The following is a 14314-nucleotide window of genomic DNA, read 5'->3' on the forward strand; positions in this document are numbered from 1 at the left end:
GGGGCTGGACCCCCGGTCCCTTAATTCCCCGAGCTTCGGTTTCCCCGTCTGTAAAAGTAGGTGGTTGGAACCGAACCACCCGAAAGGCAGCGGTAGCCTGGGGAACCGAGGGGCGGAGAGGCAGAAAGGCTTATCCACCAGCCGGGGGGCGGCTTTGCGGGCGCCCCACGGGGGAGGCCCCGCCCCGCCCCGCCCCGCCCCGCCTGGGAGGTCCTAGCAGCCCCAGCCCGCGAGCAGTTCCGGTGCCAAAACCCTTCCCTCCCCCGCTCCCCCGGAAGTGCTTTTCCAAGGTTCGGGCTGGAGAGAGAGGCCTTGTAGGCACAGCCGCTGAAGCTCCATCGGCTCTGAGTAGGGGCTCCTGCCGGGATCGGAGCTCGGGGGGTCCGCGCCCACCGACCCGCGCCCTGACCCCTCCCAGCGCCCGGGCCGACGGTGAGTGGCCTGGGGAGCGGACTGGGACGGCTGCGGGCCGCATCGGAGCTGGCGCTCTCGGGCCCCCGCTACCCGCTCCGGGCTGCGGGCTGGGCTGTCGCGGTTCGGGGAGGCGGGTTGTCGACCGCCGCGGTCTTTGCCGAACCCGCGGGGCGGGAAGGAGCGGGCGGCGGCGCCGTGGGGTGGGCGGGGCGGAGCCGGGGAAGGGGTTCCCGGAGCTGTTGTTGCTGTTGGGACTCGAGAGTGGGGATGGGCTGGGCCGCGGTCTGTCCGATCCCCTCTTTTCTGCTCCCCCAAATCTTCGGGCTGCCTCCGGGATGTGGTTTTCTGTGTCCGACCTGTGGCCGGGAACCTGCACACGAGACTCAATCTTGGGCTCCAGTTCCCGACTTTCGCGTTCTCTGGGTCTGTCTTTAGGCTCAGTAATTAGCCCGGGTCCCTAGGGTGTCGTCTCCTCAGTCCCAGGGCCGGGCGATGAGTGCGTACATGCCGGGGATCTTTTGGAAAGCTTTTCATCCTGACGCGTTTAGGGGTTGCCCGGGATCGATTTGGGCTGCTCTCGGGACCGGTTCTGGATACGTAGCTGAGTGTGGCACCAGCGCGCCTCCCTGGTCTTTACTCACTGGGGAGCTTGCTCAAGCTCTTGGTGAAGTCACTTCTTAAAACAAACAACTTGCTTGAAGAAAATCAGTGGTGCAGATAAGTTTTCTTGCAGACGTAAGAAATGACGCTCTTCTCTAATCTGTATTCCTAATTCCTGTGGCCATCTGAAGTCGCAGTTCCTTGATGAGTTCAGTCTGCGGTTGCACGAATTGATTGCAGAGGGTTGGAGAATTATTATACCCCCTCTTCCCCGAAGTTTGTACACCTTCGTATTTGAAACTGTCATTTGCCTTAACTTTTCAAGAAAATTGTTCGAGGCAACTCCTGAGAGTTCCTTAATCTTGTTACAGCTGTTGCTGTGATGCAGAGGTTCACACAGGTGGGCGGAGGTGATTTGTTTTATTATTATTTTTTAACTTATAAAGTGTTTACCTCGGATAAATTGAGAGTTTCCAAGAGGAGAAAGTAATGTAGGCATTTTTAGTGATGAGATTTTAGGTAATAAGTTACTGCTGAAAGATTTCTAGGAAATAAGGGTTTTCCCTTATCATGAGGGAATTATCATAAGGGAATGCAGTTACTGCAGACTATGGCTATCAGCAGCTGACCATCGTTTTTGCAGTGTCAAGTGTACACAAGCCATCTTTGTGAAACCAGAGACATTTTCCTGCACTTCTCATCATGTGCTTATATTAGGACTGCTACTGTAGTTTTTTGGGTACTTACTTACCTCATTCTCCTCCCACCACTGCAAGGGGAGGTAATACCATGAATTAGAGAAAATAGACTGAAGTGACAAGTTCCGTGAGCTCTCCCATGCAAAAGAAAATGTATTTCAAGGTTGTTGATCTTCAACAGGCAAAAGGTCCCTGGAAAAGATTGTGGAGGGAAGATTACTTGCCTGAAATTTACATTTAGATAGAAACTGTAGATTCTTAGCCATTTGAAGTGGTTAATTGTTTAGAGCATATGGTTGGAATATTGGAATTGAGAGAATCTGGAAAAGGAATCAAGTGAGATAAGGTTATGGATCCATACTCATGGTAGTTAATGTGTTTTGAAGGGAAATATTTCAAGAATTGTAACAGCAGAAAAAGGTACTTGGGGAAAATCAGATACCCTTAGGCATTGTAAATTTTATTATATTCATGTCAGTTCAATGGATATTGAACAGTTGCATTCTAAATTATGTTATTCAAGTCAATTCAACAGATATTGAACATTTGCTATATTAGGCAACCTTGTAGGAGCAAATAAAGATACAACCCTAACAACTAAGATTCACATTTTGGCAATGATTTTCTACAGTGTGACAGAAGTCATGAAGAGGTGAATTGTATTGTTCAATCATTTTCAAAAATTTTTCTAGTTGGAGGTGGTGGTGTGTGCTACATGAAAAGCACTGTTAGACTTTAGAGGATACAACGATTAAGTCTTTTGTCTTCAGGAATTTGAAATCTAGAAGGGATATAAGACATTTGCATAAAAATTTACAACATAAACAAATATATGTAAATACTTGCACATGAGTGGTTTGACCTAAAGTTTGGAGTTGTATGAAAGGAAAATGTGTTCATTTTTAGCTAGAGTAATAATGGAAAGTGGTGAAGTAGTAATACTTATGAAGTCAGCTCTAAAGCTATTATTTGTTGAGCACTTCGTGAGCACCATGCGCTCTGCTAGTCGTGTTTACATACATTTTCTAAGCTTCACAACAACATATAAGCATCTTTCTTAATAATGAGGACATTGGTGCTCAAATATGTTAAGTAACTTGCCGGGACTATATGACTAACAGGTAACTGAATCCGATTTTGAATCCAGATCTGCCTGGTGCCAAAGCCTGTGTGTTTCCACTATGTCATGCGACCTCCCAATAAACTGGGAACCTGAGTTCAACATTTCAGAGAGTAAGACATTTTCTAAGACAAAAATTTAGGGATTGGGAAGAGGAGAATGAAGAAGGCTTTTTGAATAAAAGGAATGGTGTGAACACAAGTGTGGAGGTGGCAAAGCTCATTGTGTACTCGAAAAAAAGTTAGTGGACCAGGTTACCTAGAAAATAGGGTTCACTTTGGGGAATAAGGTGAAGTTTGAAATTTAATTTGGGTCTAGAACATGTTTAAATCCTGTATTTAGGAGTTCAACCTTTGGCAGGTAGTGAGAAACTTAAAGTCTTAATAGTGTAGTGTGTAGAATGATTTATTGTAGAAAGCTAACTTTCAGTATAGAAAACAACACAAGTTAGAACTGAGTGGGGCCACTTATACATGAATTTTTTTCAATAGATACGTGCAGTACTGTATATGTATTTTCTTTATCATTTTAATAATATTGTTAATTGTAAGTTTACTTGATTGTAAGACTATAGCATATAATACATATAACATATACAATATGTTAATCGATTGTTCATTTTATCAGTAAGGCCTCAGGTCAGCAGTAGGCTATTACTTAAGTTTTGGGGAAGTCAAAAGTTACACATGGATTTTTCGACTGTGTAGGGGGTCGGTGCCCTTAACCCCCACATTGCACAGGGGTCAACTGTAGTGTAAACACTGTGCAAGTGCAATGGCATTGGGATGATTTAGTAGGTGGGTGGGAAAGGTTTGGAGGAAGTGAAAGTTGAAGGCTACACTCACTTTAAGTGTGGGTGATGGCGATGGTGGTGCTTTTACTAGAAATATGGGCAAGGAGGTACATCATGAGATCAGTGTTGAATATGTTGAGTGCTTTTTTTATATACTTGCCAAACACTGGAAATGTCCAGAGGCTTTTGGAAATGTGGGTTTGTGGTTCATGAGAGATGGCAGTGCTAGGCATATATTAAACATGGGTGTAGACAATAATACAAATAGATAACACTAGTTGAATCTGTATAAACATGAAAGAATAAAGGGAGAGTTTAGAGGCAAAATAAAAAGAAAAACCTTCATTTTACTCATAGATGATATCTGTTTAAAAACAAGAAAAGACACTAAATAGATAATTTTATATAGTGGGTAAAAAATTGATAGTCTGTGTACTACTCCCCCACATTGCAGATTCAAATGGGGTAGACTCTGACCATTAAAAATCCAATTGGGAATAAAATTTTCTTGCCATTGCTAGCAAGAATACTATGCTGTCTATCATTGCCCTATTTCAGGGAGGATGAACTATTTCAGACTCATTGGGTCCAGACTGTCAGACTTTGGTTACTTAAGAGCTGTTTGGTTGTTTCATTTGGACATTTGCTGGCAAATGATATGTGAGGGTTTGGAAGCAAATCTCTGATACAGTATTCTATTTATTTATATGTATAAGTTTCAATTTTGGTTTCAACATCAAGAACCTCTAAATATTCAAAGGTAATTTTTGTGCCTCGTATTACTACTGGCTAGAGATAGTGCCTTTCATAGAAAATGGTATTTAATTACATATTTTTCTTCTAAGTACTTTTGATTAACATGCGTAGTTTTGTTTCTAATGTTTTGAGTACACTAGAGGGATAGAATAAGATACTTTTTAACCATTATATATATAATGACACATATATAAAAACGATATATTTTAATTTGGAAACTAAGAACTATAGATGTATAGAATTTCATGTGTTTTTCTGTTTAGATATTTAAGCAGGGGGAATCTGTATTAATGTTTAAAAGATTGTAATAGTTTGCAGGATGAGGCTTAGAGTTATAACTTTTGAGGGCAAGTTTATTAATTTTAGACTGAGTTTCCATGGAAGTGTTTATTTCCTTTCTGAAATTAATACATTCAATTTGTTTTTCAGGAATATGTTTTTCACACTATCATAGCACTTGGCATGTCTTAGGAGTCCTGCGTCAGTGTTGGAGGCAGGGGGTTTGTGTGTGCTTTGTCTGGGCTGCTTGGCTCAGTTGCAGGGAGCCCGGTATTAATGAGGCAAAGGTCAGGAGTTCCATTTAGCTCCAGTCTGAATGAGGGCCAGGGAGCACACCTCGCACTCCCGCCAGCTGTCTTGGAAATTCCTCAGTTGTCATTGGTCACAGAAGTGACTGGATTAGGGCGGATCTTTACAGCACTGGAAGAATATTAGAGGAAGCTTAGTCTAATGGTTAGGAACGCTGACTGGGGAGTTACACAGACCTGTGTCAAAATGCTTGGTCTGCGACCTTGGGAGAGGCCCTAAGCCCCTCCCAGCCTCTATTTCCTCATTATTGAGTAGGTTAATATTTGGTTTGGGCATGCCCCACGGTTGCTTTCTTTTTCCACGTGGGAGTTAGTTGCTTAGACCTGTGGTTTCCAAATGCTTTGCTATGGAGTGGTGTCAGTCTGTGACAAGTGGTGTCACTTGTCTGAAGTGAAATGAGAATGAGTTAGCTTTTCATAAAGCTCAATCTATTCAATTTAAAAGATAATATTAGAAAATTATCTTGTTACCATTTTTGGTGTAAAACATATTAGTTTTTTTTAAATGAAATAATGGTGATGGTAATTGATAGTTATTTTCTTTTTAAATGTCTTTGGCAAAATAAAAGGTGACAGCTATATGCTGGTCCTCAATTTTTTTTTTTTTTTTTAAGATTATGGTTCTGTGAAATCTGATAATCTTGACTTAAATAGAACCAGGGGACTGAGGGAGAGTACTCATCCAACATTTTTATGCATATTCAAGTTAGGTTTGTGGTACATTCTACCCTTCTATTACCCTCCAGGGGCGGCACTGTGATTCTCACCACCACTGGATTTAATTTTGTCACATTTTATATTAATATTTACACTACATTTCAAGGAGCAGTTCAGATTGTTTTCAGTTGAGTTCGAACAAGTTGCTCCAAATTACTTGTTTGAGGCTGTTTCTCAACCGGATTCCCAGGAGGAAACTGACAAACTGGGGGGGCTGCCTGGGGGTGCCACTGTAAGTCATTGTTGATTAGCCAGCAAGATAAATAACTCGCCTTTGACATAGTGAAGTAGTAGAAATTGGCTTTCCTTTTCACCTCTTCTGCAGGAAAGATCCTGGAAGTTAGAGCGAGAAAAGCTGTTTTATTTAATATAGCAAGTAAACCTTGTACAAATACCAGTATTCAGAATGCTTTCTAGAGAAAGAATAGTTCAGCACTTTGCATAATGGGTTATGTAAGTGGAGCCACAGAAGTCCTCTTGGGGGACACAAACCAATTATTAGCATAAGCGTTTATTGAAATCACATTCAGTTGTCTAGATTGGAAGTTTATCGACTCCCTGGTTCACTTAGTGTGTGTATGTGTGTGTGGTGGGGGGTGGGGGGAATTAAGGTGCGCACCTCACCTAAGTGACTGTAAATTAAGGCTTAACATTTGTTTCCTTTGAGTGTTTTTGGTTAAGTAATTTAAAAAATTGGGAGTACTACAGAAATATATAGAAATGTATGTTAGAATGCCTAAAGCAAAATGTTCATGTTAGGTTGAAATAGCTTAGGCCCTCTGTCCTTTACTTTTAAAGAGGAGTGGAAACCTCCACTGCTTTAGGTATCAAGGATGTTATTGTTTTATAGTTTTGTTTGTATCATTGTTTCTGGTAAATAAAGAAAATCATAGAATTCATTTATTTTATAAAACAATGCTTAAATTTTTCCTACAAAACACTCCTAATGGCAGGAATGAATGGTATGCTCAGAAGTCTAGAGATACAGCCAGAAGTGTCCTGCTGTAGAAGCCAGTACTATGGCACCCGTCTTCTGAGAAAAGCAGGTCCACTGGCAAGAAGACTGGAGGCAAGGCTCGGATCTGTCTTCCCAGATCCTGGGTTCGGGGTAAGATTTGAGGGGTTTCAGCACTGGATCTTCCTGGACAACGGACCCTTCGCTTCTGAACGGGTTCCTCGTTCAGGTTCTGATGTCCCGGTCCATTGGTTCTGGGGGAGGGGGAGCAATTAAGGGTTCATGGGTATTACTCGTAAGTGTGTATCCAAGGTTTAAACTTTGGTTCTTGAATATCTTAATATCTAAAGCGCTTCCGGGTCTTGTTAGAAACAGGATAGGACCAGTTTGAGCTGGTCCTATAGTTACTTAAGTAGAACATTTCATGATGCCTACAGGGTTTTATTTTTAAAAATTCATATAAATTTTGCACTTTGCTATTTTACATGTATGTAAACAGTGTTTTAAAAGTACTGTCAACTAAAATTGGTGCCTCCAAGAAGGGATGATACACATTCATCCTGTGGATTTCTGTGTTCCTGTGACATGGCTTATATTACAATTTAGTAGCACTGGGTTTAACTATTTAATTTCGGGCTTTAAAAAAAATCCTTTGTGGGCCGGCCCGGTGGCTCAGGTGGTTAGAGCTCCATGCTCCTAACTCCGAAGGCTGCCGGTTCGATTCCCACATGGGCCAGTGGGCTCTCAACCACAAGGTTGCCAGTTCAATTCCTTGAGTCCCGCAAGGGATGGTGGGCAGCGCCCCCTGCAACTAAGATTGAACATAGCACCTTGAGCTGAGCTGCCACTGAGCTCCTGGATGGTTCAGTTGGTGGGAGCGCATCTTCTCAACCACAAGGTTGCTGGTTCAGCTCCCACAAGGGATGGTGGGCTGCGCCCCCTGCAACTAGCAATGGTAACTGGACCTGGAGCTGAGCTGCGCCCTCCACAACTAAGATTGAAAGGACAACAACTTGAAGCTGAGCTGCGCCCTCCGCAACTAAGACTGAAAGGACAACAACTTGACTTGGAAAGAAGTCCTGGAAGTACACACTGTTCCTCAATAAAGTCCTGTTCCCCTTCCCCAATAAAATCTAAAAAAAGAGAAAAAAATCCTTTGTTCTCCTGGTTTTTGGTGGAACACCAGGGGATAGTGAACAATTCCTGACACTATATATTTTTAACAAGCAACAAACTTTTTAAAATATTACTAAGGAGCTGTAGTTTCATAGAAATAAAATGACTTTAAAAGGAGATTTTATCAATTTTAAGATGTTCTTTTATATTTAAGGTGATTCAATTATGAATATATTTCTAGTGTTATAAAAATATAGCAGCACTAATAGAACTTTCTGCAATTATTGAAATGTTCTATTATCTGTGCTTTTCAATATAATGGCCTTTATGTACTGAGCACTTAAAATGTATCTAGTGTTAACTGAGGAACTAAATTTTAAAAATTTACTTAATTTTAATTAGTTTAAATGTGAATAGTCACATGTGGCTGGTGGTTGCTGTATTAGGTTAGGAGAAGAGAGGTTAGAAATCTTCATGCCGCCCCTCAGCTCAGTAATAGGCAAGGATTAGGCACTGGATTAAGTGTTTGTTGAATGAAACAATGAATCTTCGTTTCAATTGTAAAGACCGAGTTTTGTGAAGTATTCTAGATTTTGTAGGGAGTGATCGCTGGTCACTTGGTTTTTGTCTTGTGCTGATTTATAAAATTTACTTCTATTACAAAAGCATACAGTATAATAAATGAAAAGTTTAAATAATTATAAAATGTACTGCCATGTATCACTAATTAGCTTAGAAAATAGAACACTGTCGGCCCCTTTGAAGCCTCTTTATACTTACTCCCCACATCTTGTGTTCTCTGACGTGCTTCCTAAGTAACCATCTTGTGTTAATCACTGCCTGGCTTTCTTTTTAATATTAATGACTGTATTTTTTAAAATTCCATTTCCCTCTCGCTTCAAGTTTGGGAATTAAATTCTGTGTAGTTTTCCCTGTCTCCCAACAAATTAGATGTTACTGTTGTTTGAAACACTGTTGCTTTGATATACCTATATATTTACAAGTGTCTTTGCTCATCATTGCCATTTGCATCTTAGACTTCCTGTATGAGATCTGAGATCATTTTTCTCTCTGCCTGAAATACATCTTTTAGAATATTCTCTAGTGAGAGTCTGTTGTTGGAAAACTTTTTGTTTGAAATATCTTTATCTTAGTTTCATTCCTGAAGATGGTTTTTCTAAAAGTGTACATTCTATGCTAGCAGTTATTTTTTTCTTGGTTCATTTTTGGTATTCTATTTTCTTCTGCCTTTTATTGTTGAAAAATCTGTAATCTGTGTAATTGTCGTTCCCTTTTAAGTATCTGTTGTTTCATTATGTCTAGTTTTTGAACCTTTGTCGTTGGTTCTTTACACTTTCATTTTGATATATCTAGAAGCTGATTTCTTTTTATTTATCATGCTTGGAATTCACGAGGGTTTGGAATCTGAAAATTGGTTTAACTTTCAACAATTTTAGAGAACATTTGGCCAATTTTCTCCTCAATTTTTATCTTCCATATTTTCTATCTGGAACTTATATTTGAAGTATGTTAATGTTCTTGCTCTACCCTCCATGTCTCTTAACCCTTCATATTTTTTATTTCTCTATCTTTCTGTGTTGTGTTCTGGATAGTTAGGGTCTTCCAGTTAGCCATTTCTTGCTTCAGCTGTGTTCAGCTAGTTTATTGAATTTTTAAACTTTTTTTCTACTTTATTTTAACTATACATCCATTTTTTTATTGTAAAATATACATACAGAATTTACTGTTTTAACCATTTTAAAGTGTACAGTTTAGTGGCATTAAGTACATTCACATTTTTGTGCAACCATCACCACTGTTCATCTTCAGAGCTTTTCTTCATCTTCACAAATGGAAATCTGTAGCCATTAAACAATAATTCCCCATTCCTCCCTCCCCCAACCCCTGGCAACTCTTTTACTTTCTGTCTCTGTGAATTTGACTATTTCAGGTACCTGATATAGGTGGATCATACAATATTTGTCCTTTGTGTCTGACCTGTTTCACTTAGTATAATGTCTTTAAGGTTCATCCATGTGGCATGTTCATTAAGTTTTTAAAAATTTCACGTATTATATTTATTTTGTCTCTTAGAAGTTTTATGTAGATCCTTTTAAAGACTGCTTTAACCGTTTTTTTGGTAGTCTTATTCCTTTTCTTGATCATGTTCTCAAGATTTTTTTCTTAAAAACCTATTAAATATATATATTTATTTTATACTTTGTGTCTGATAATTCCAATATCTTTGCAGGTACAGTTCTGCTCTTTGTTTTGCTGGCTCTTGCTCATGGTGCCATGCTTTCTTACCTGTTCAGTAATTGTGAACTTTCTTAGTATTAATTTTGCAGAGTGATTTTTAATAGTACTTTAAAATTGTATAGCTTAGACCTTGAAAGTGAACCCCTGGAGGTTAGTATCCTGTTTTCTTAAACATTTTATTTTTAAATAATTTCAAACTTATAAAAAGTTGCAAGAGTGATACAGTAGATGCTTGTGTATGTTTAACCCATATTCATCAATTATTAACATTTTGCCATATTTGTCTTAAGGCCTACACACATTATTTTTGTGAACCATTGAAGAATGGGTTGCATGCCTTTTTACCTCTTAATATTAATACCTCAGGGTATATTACCTAAGAATAAGGATGTTCTCTTATGTAATAACAGTAGTGTTATCAAATTTCAGATATTTAACATTGATACTTTATACTTTATATTCCAATTCTGTTAATTTGATCATGTATGGCATTTAGTTGTCATTTCTCTTTAGTCTCCTTTAATTTGGAAGAGTTCTTGAGCCTTCCTTTGTCTTTCATGCAATACAGGTCACTTGTATTTTATAGGAAGTTTTTCAATTTGGGTTTTTCTGATTTAATCTGACTTGCCTCGTGATTTGATTCAGGTTATTTATTTATCTTCAGTCAGACTACCACAAAAGTGATGTGTCTCTCTCAGAATATCACATCTGTATATACATATTGTCCATTTGCTCCTCGTTAGTGATTTTAAGTTTGGTCAAGGTGTTATCTGGTTTATTCATTATATAGTTACTACTTTTTCCCTTGCAACTAATAAGCAATCTACCAGGAGGTATCCTAGTGTTTTGCTTTTTCTTGATGAAAAGCTAAGTACAGTAATAATATACCTTACATTTGTATAGGGCTTTCTAGTTTGCCAACCATTTTTAATTTTATGATTTTATTTTAATCCTCATGACTATAGTATCTACTTACAATTCTGGAAACTAAGACTCAGAGACATAGCTAATAAGAGGTAGCATTGGAATTCAAACCCTGGTTGTTTTTTTTAAGATTCTTCTTACTAGCTACAGTTGCCTTTTAAGTTACTAAATAGACTAAACTTAGGGCATGGTGTCTTGTTTACTGTTACACTATTAGTACCTTGGACTGTTCAATGAATAAATAACATAGAGATGAGTTGCTATCTGACTTAAGTGTCTTTATAAGGTAGTAGTTCCAGTGTAATTGTATTATTTATATATTTACATTTATATATGAATATAGACATAAATATATAATGTATAAGAATTATACACACACACACACACACACACACACACACACATACATATATTTACATAAAATTGCTGAGAGCTTAAAGCTTGTGTGGAATGGTTTTTGTTTTTGTTTTTCTTTAACTTTTATTTATTTAAGTGTGTTTTTCCAGGACCCTTTAGCTCCAAGTCAAGTAGTTGTTTCAGTCTAGTTGTGGAGGGCGCAGCTCACAGTGGCCCATGTGGGCATCAAACCAGCAGCCTTAAGAGCACCGCGCTCTAACCAACTGAGCTAATCGGCCGCCCCAGGAATGGGTTTTTGATGCTTTGCAAACTAGCTAAGACATTTCAAATTAAAAAGTTGATGGATTTGCGCATAGCAAAGAAAATTTGGCTTTCTTGAAAGCATTAGGCAATAAAGATTAGTGAGGCAGATTTTATGACACTAATTTAATCCTTTTTCTAGTTATTAAAGAAGTCTTTAAGATTTGGGTGATCAGGAGAAATGATGTAAGGTTTTCCTCAGGTCAACTTTACATTGATATAACGAGGAGGTGGTGTGGGGTAAAGGTAATCTTTTAACCTGGTTAGTTAATTGGTAGAAGCTGGGCGCTATCCAAATGTGCTCCTTTTTTTCTTTTACCCCCTGCCTTCTACTTCCCATTCTCAGTTAAAGCTGAATGAACTTGGGCATTAAATCATGACTAGAACATGAATTCATCCATTGACCAGTTGATTATGGGGAGCCTGCTAGGTATTAAGAACCATGTAGGCATTGAGGTTAAAATTGTGAATTAAGATAGATGTGGTTGCTGTCATGTAGCACAATCCAGAGGTAATGATTTTGTCTGTATTGGTCATTTACGTATAATATATGTAAGAAAATCTTATTTATATTTTAAAAAATATTTCTAGCAAGAGAGAAAATTCTGAGGGCTATTGCTTAATGGATTATGTAAGTATATGGTTTGAGATTCAAAACTATTCAGTTAAGCATATTCTGAAAATTGACTGATACTTTCATTTAAATTGAAACCATTTATTAAAGCCTGACCTAGGTAGATTATGTTCAATCTAAAGACTGCCATCTGCTTCCTATAGGTTTTTTGTGTGAATAGTTAGTAGGTAGTAGTGCTTTGGAAGTTATATATTACATAGCTCATTTTACGTTCCCTTATCTCCCACCCACTCAAAAAAAAAACACCCCTAACTCAGTATTATACATGCAAGCACATGTTTTTGTTGTTGTTGTTGTTTTTTAATTTTGAGGTAGAGATGCATAGGAAGTTGCAAAAATAGTAGGGTCCTATATACTGTGTTTCCCCGAAAATAAGACCAGGTCTTATATTAAGTTTTGCTTCAAAAGATGCATTAGGACTTAAGTTCAGGGGATGTCATCCTGAAAAATCATGCTGGGGCTTATTTTCTGGTTAGGTCTTATTTTTGGGGAAACACGTTTTCCGAAACTGTTACTCTTTGTTCAATTTCCCCAATGGTGACTGACATTTTAAATTGCTGCCATACAATATGAAAACCAGGAAATTGATATTGGTGTATTACTGTTAACTGGACTACAGACCACATACAGATTTTACCATTTTTTAAACATGCATTTCTGTGGGTGTGGGTGTGTAGTTCTGTGCAATTTTATCCCATGTATGGTTTTGTGTAACTACTACCATAATTAAAATACAGAACTATTCCATCACCACAAAAGAACTTCCTACTGTTACCTCTGTATATCACACATACCCCCACCACGAGTTTTGTCATTTAGTGGATGTTACAGGAATGAAATTATACGGTATGTAACTTTTAGAAATGCATGTTTTAAAATATAATTTGTTTTAATTCTGAAAGTAAAATAACATTCAGAAAGCTTAGACAATAGAAAAAAAAAATTTGAATCCACCACTCTAATGCAGTTATCATTTTGGAGTTCTTTACAGCCCTTTTCATATAATGTTTTATGTTATAGTTACAGTATATGCTCAATTTCGTTTGTTGCTTTTTTTCCTGACAACGTATTATATTTTGTATCACCATCATACTTCATTTTTGCTATTATAAGAAATGTTACAGAAAACACCTTTGAGTAAATTGATTTCTTCATACTGTTAGTTATTTCCTTAGGTCAGATTCCCAGATGTATGATACTGAGCCAAAGGATATTACTAGCCTTGAAACATTTGGTCAAATTGCTTCTCAAAAGGATGCTATTACTAGTACTATTTCACCATATCCTTGTTAAACTGGATAATAGTGTTGCTCCCACTGCCCCCCCCACCTATTTAATAGGTGAAAAAGGCACTTCATTGTTCCAATTTTAGAATGCATTTCTTTATGTAACCGTTTTCCATGAAGAGTAAAATTGATTGTAATGTCACAATGACAAGAACTGAAAATGTGATTTAGCTTTTAAGTAATTTGGAAAAGCATTTTAATATGTGTATCAGTGTTCAACAGTTCTGAGCAAGAGGTTGAATCACCAGATGCTTCCCTTTACCTTAGCTGTAACCTCTTTAGTTTACATGTTTGTTACCTGCACAATGATTGCCAGTTTCTACATTGCTTTTCTCTGGTGTCTGCCATTATCTCCTCGTTACTCTCCTCAGTCTGGATCCTTGACCTTTTCCTGCGTCTGTTCCCTGTTCACAGAGCTGCTGCTCCCTCCACTGGTACCACACCAGCACCTCATCCGTTTGTCCTCTGTTCCTGTCAGCTCATGCTGACACGTTAAGGCATTGCCGTAATGTTGCCTGAGAGTTAGGTATAACCCTGGGAGACTACGCTCTCCTGGGGCTCGCAGCACTACTGGACGTCTTCACTTTTTTAATAACCACCACAGAAGTTATATGGCTAATAATGTGTGGGGTGTAAATAATGTACATGAGTACGAAAAATAACAGAATAATGAGGACTGCACGTATCCTCCTGGAAGGCAGTCGTGCTGTATTCTCAGAGCCGTAGACCCAGCAGGGTAGTAACGAAACCCTTAAAGTAAAGCATAAGTTTCTTTCTGTCTGTCTGTCTGTCTGTCTG

At 38.5% G+C, this 14314-nt stretch overlaps 1 protein-coding gene across 5 annotated transcripts in view; it reads left to right on the top strand.

Annotated features, from left to right (window-relative positions):
- Positions 1 to 270: 270 nt before the first annotated feature.
- The window catches only part of FRS2 (fibroblast growth factor receptor substrate 2), a 100999-nt gene continuing 86955 nt past the window's right edge, over positions 271 to 14314 (top strand). For all 5 annotated transcript variants that reach the window (XM_019748978.3, XM_019748980.3, XM_074325431.2 and 2 more), the window contains exon 1: positions 271 to 432. The gene's annotated coding sequence lies outside the window, so the exon portion shown is untranslated. The remainder of the gene's footprint in view (positions 433 to 14314) is intronic.

This window comes from Rhinolophus sinicus, chromosome 1 (genome assembly GCF_057876585.1).
Source record: "Rhinolophus sinicus isolate RSI-liver-muscle chromosome 1, RSI-T2T, whole genome shotgun sequence".
NCBI lineage: Eukaryota > Metazoa > Chordata > Mammalia > Chiroptera > Rhinolophidae > Rhinolophus > Rhinolophus sinicus.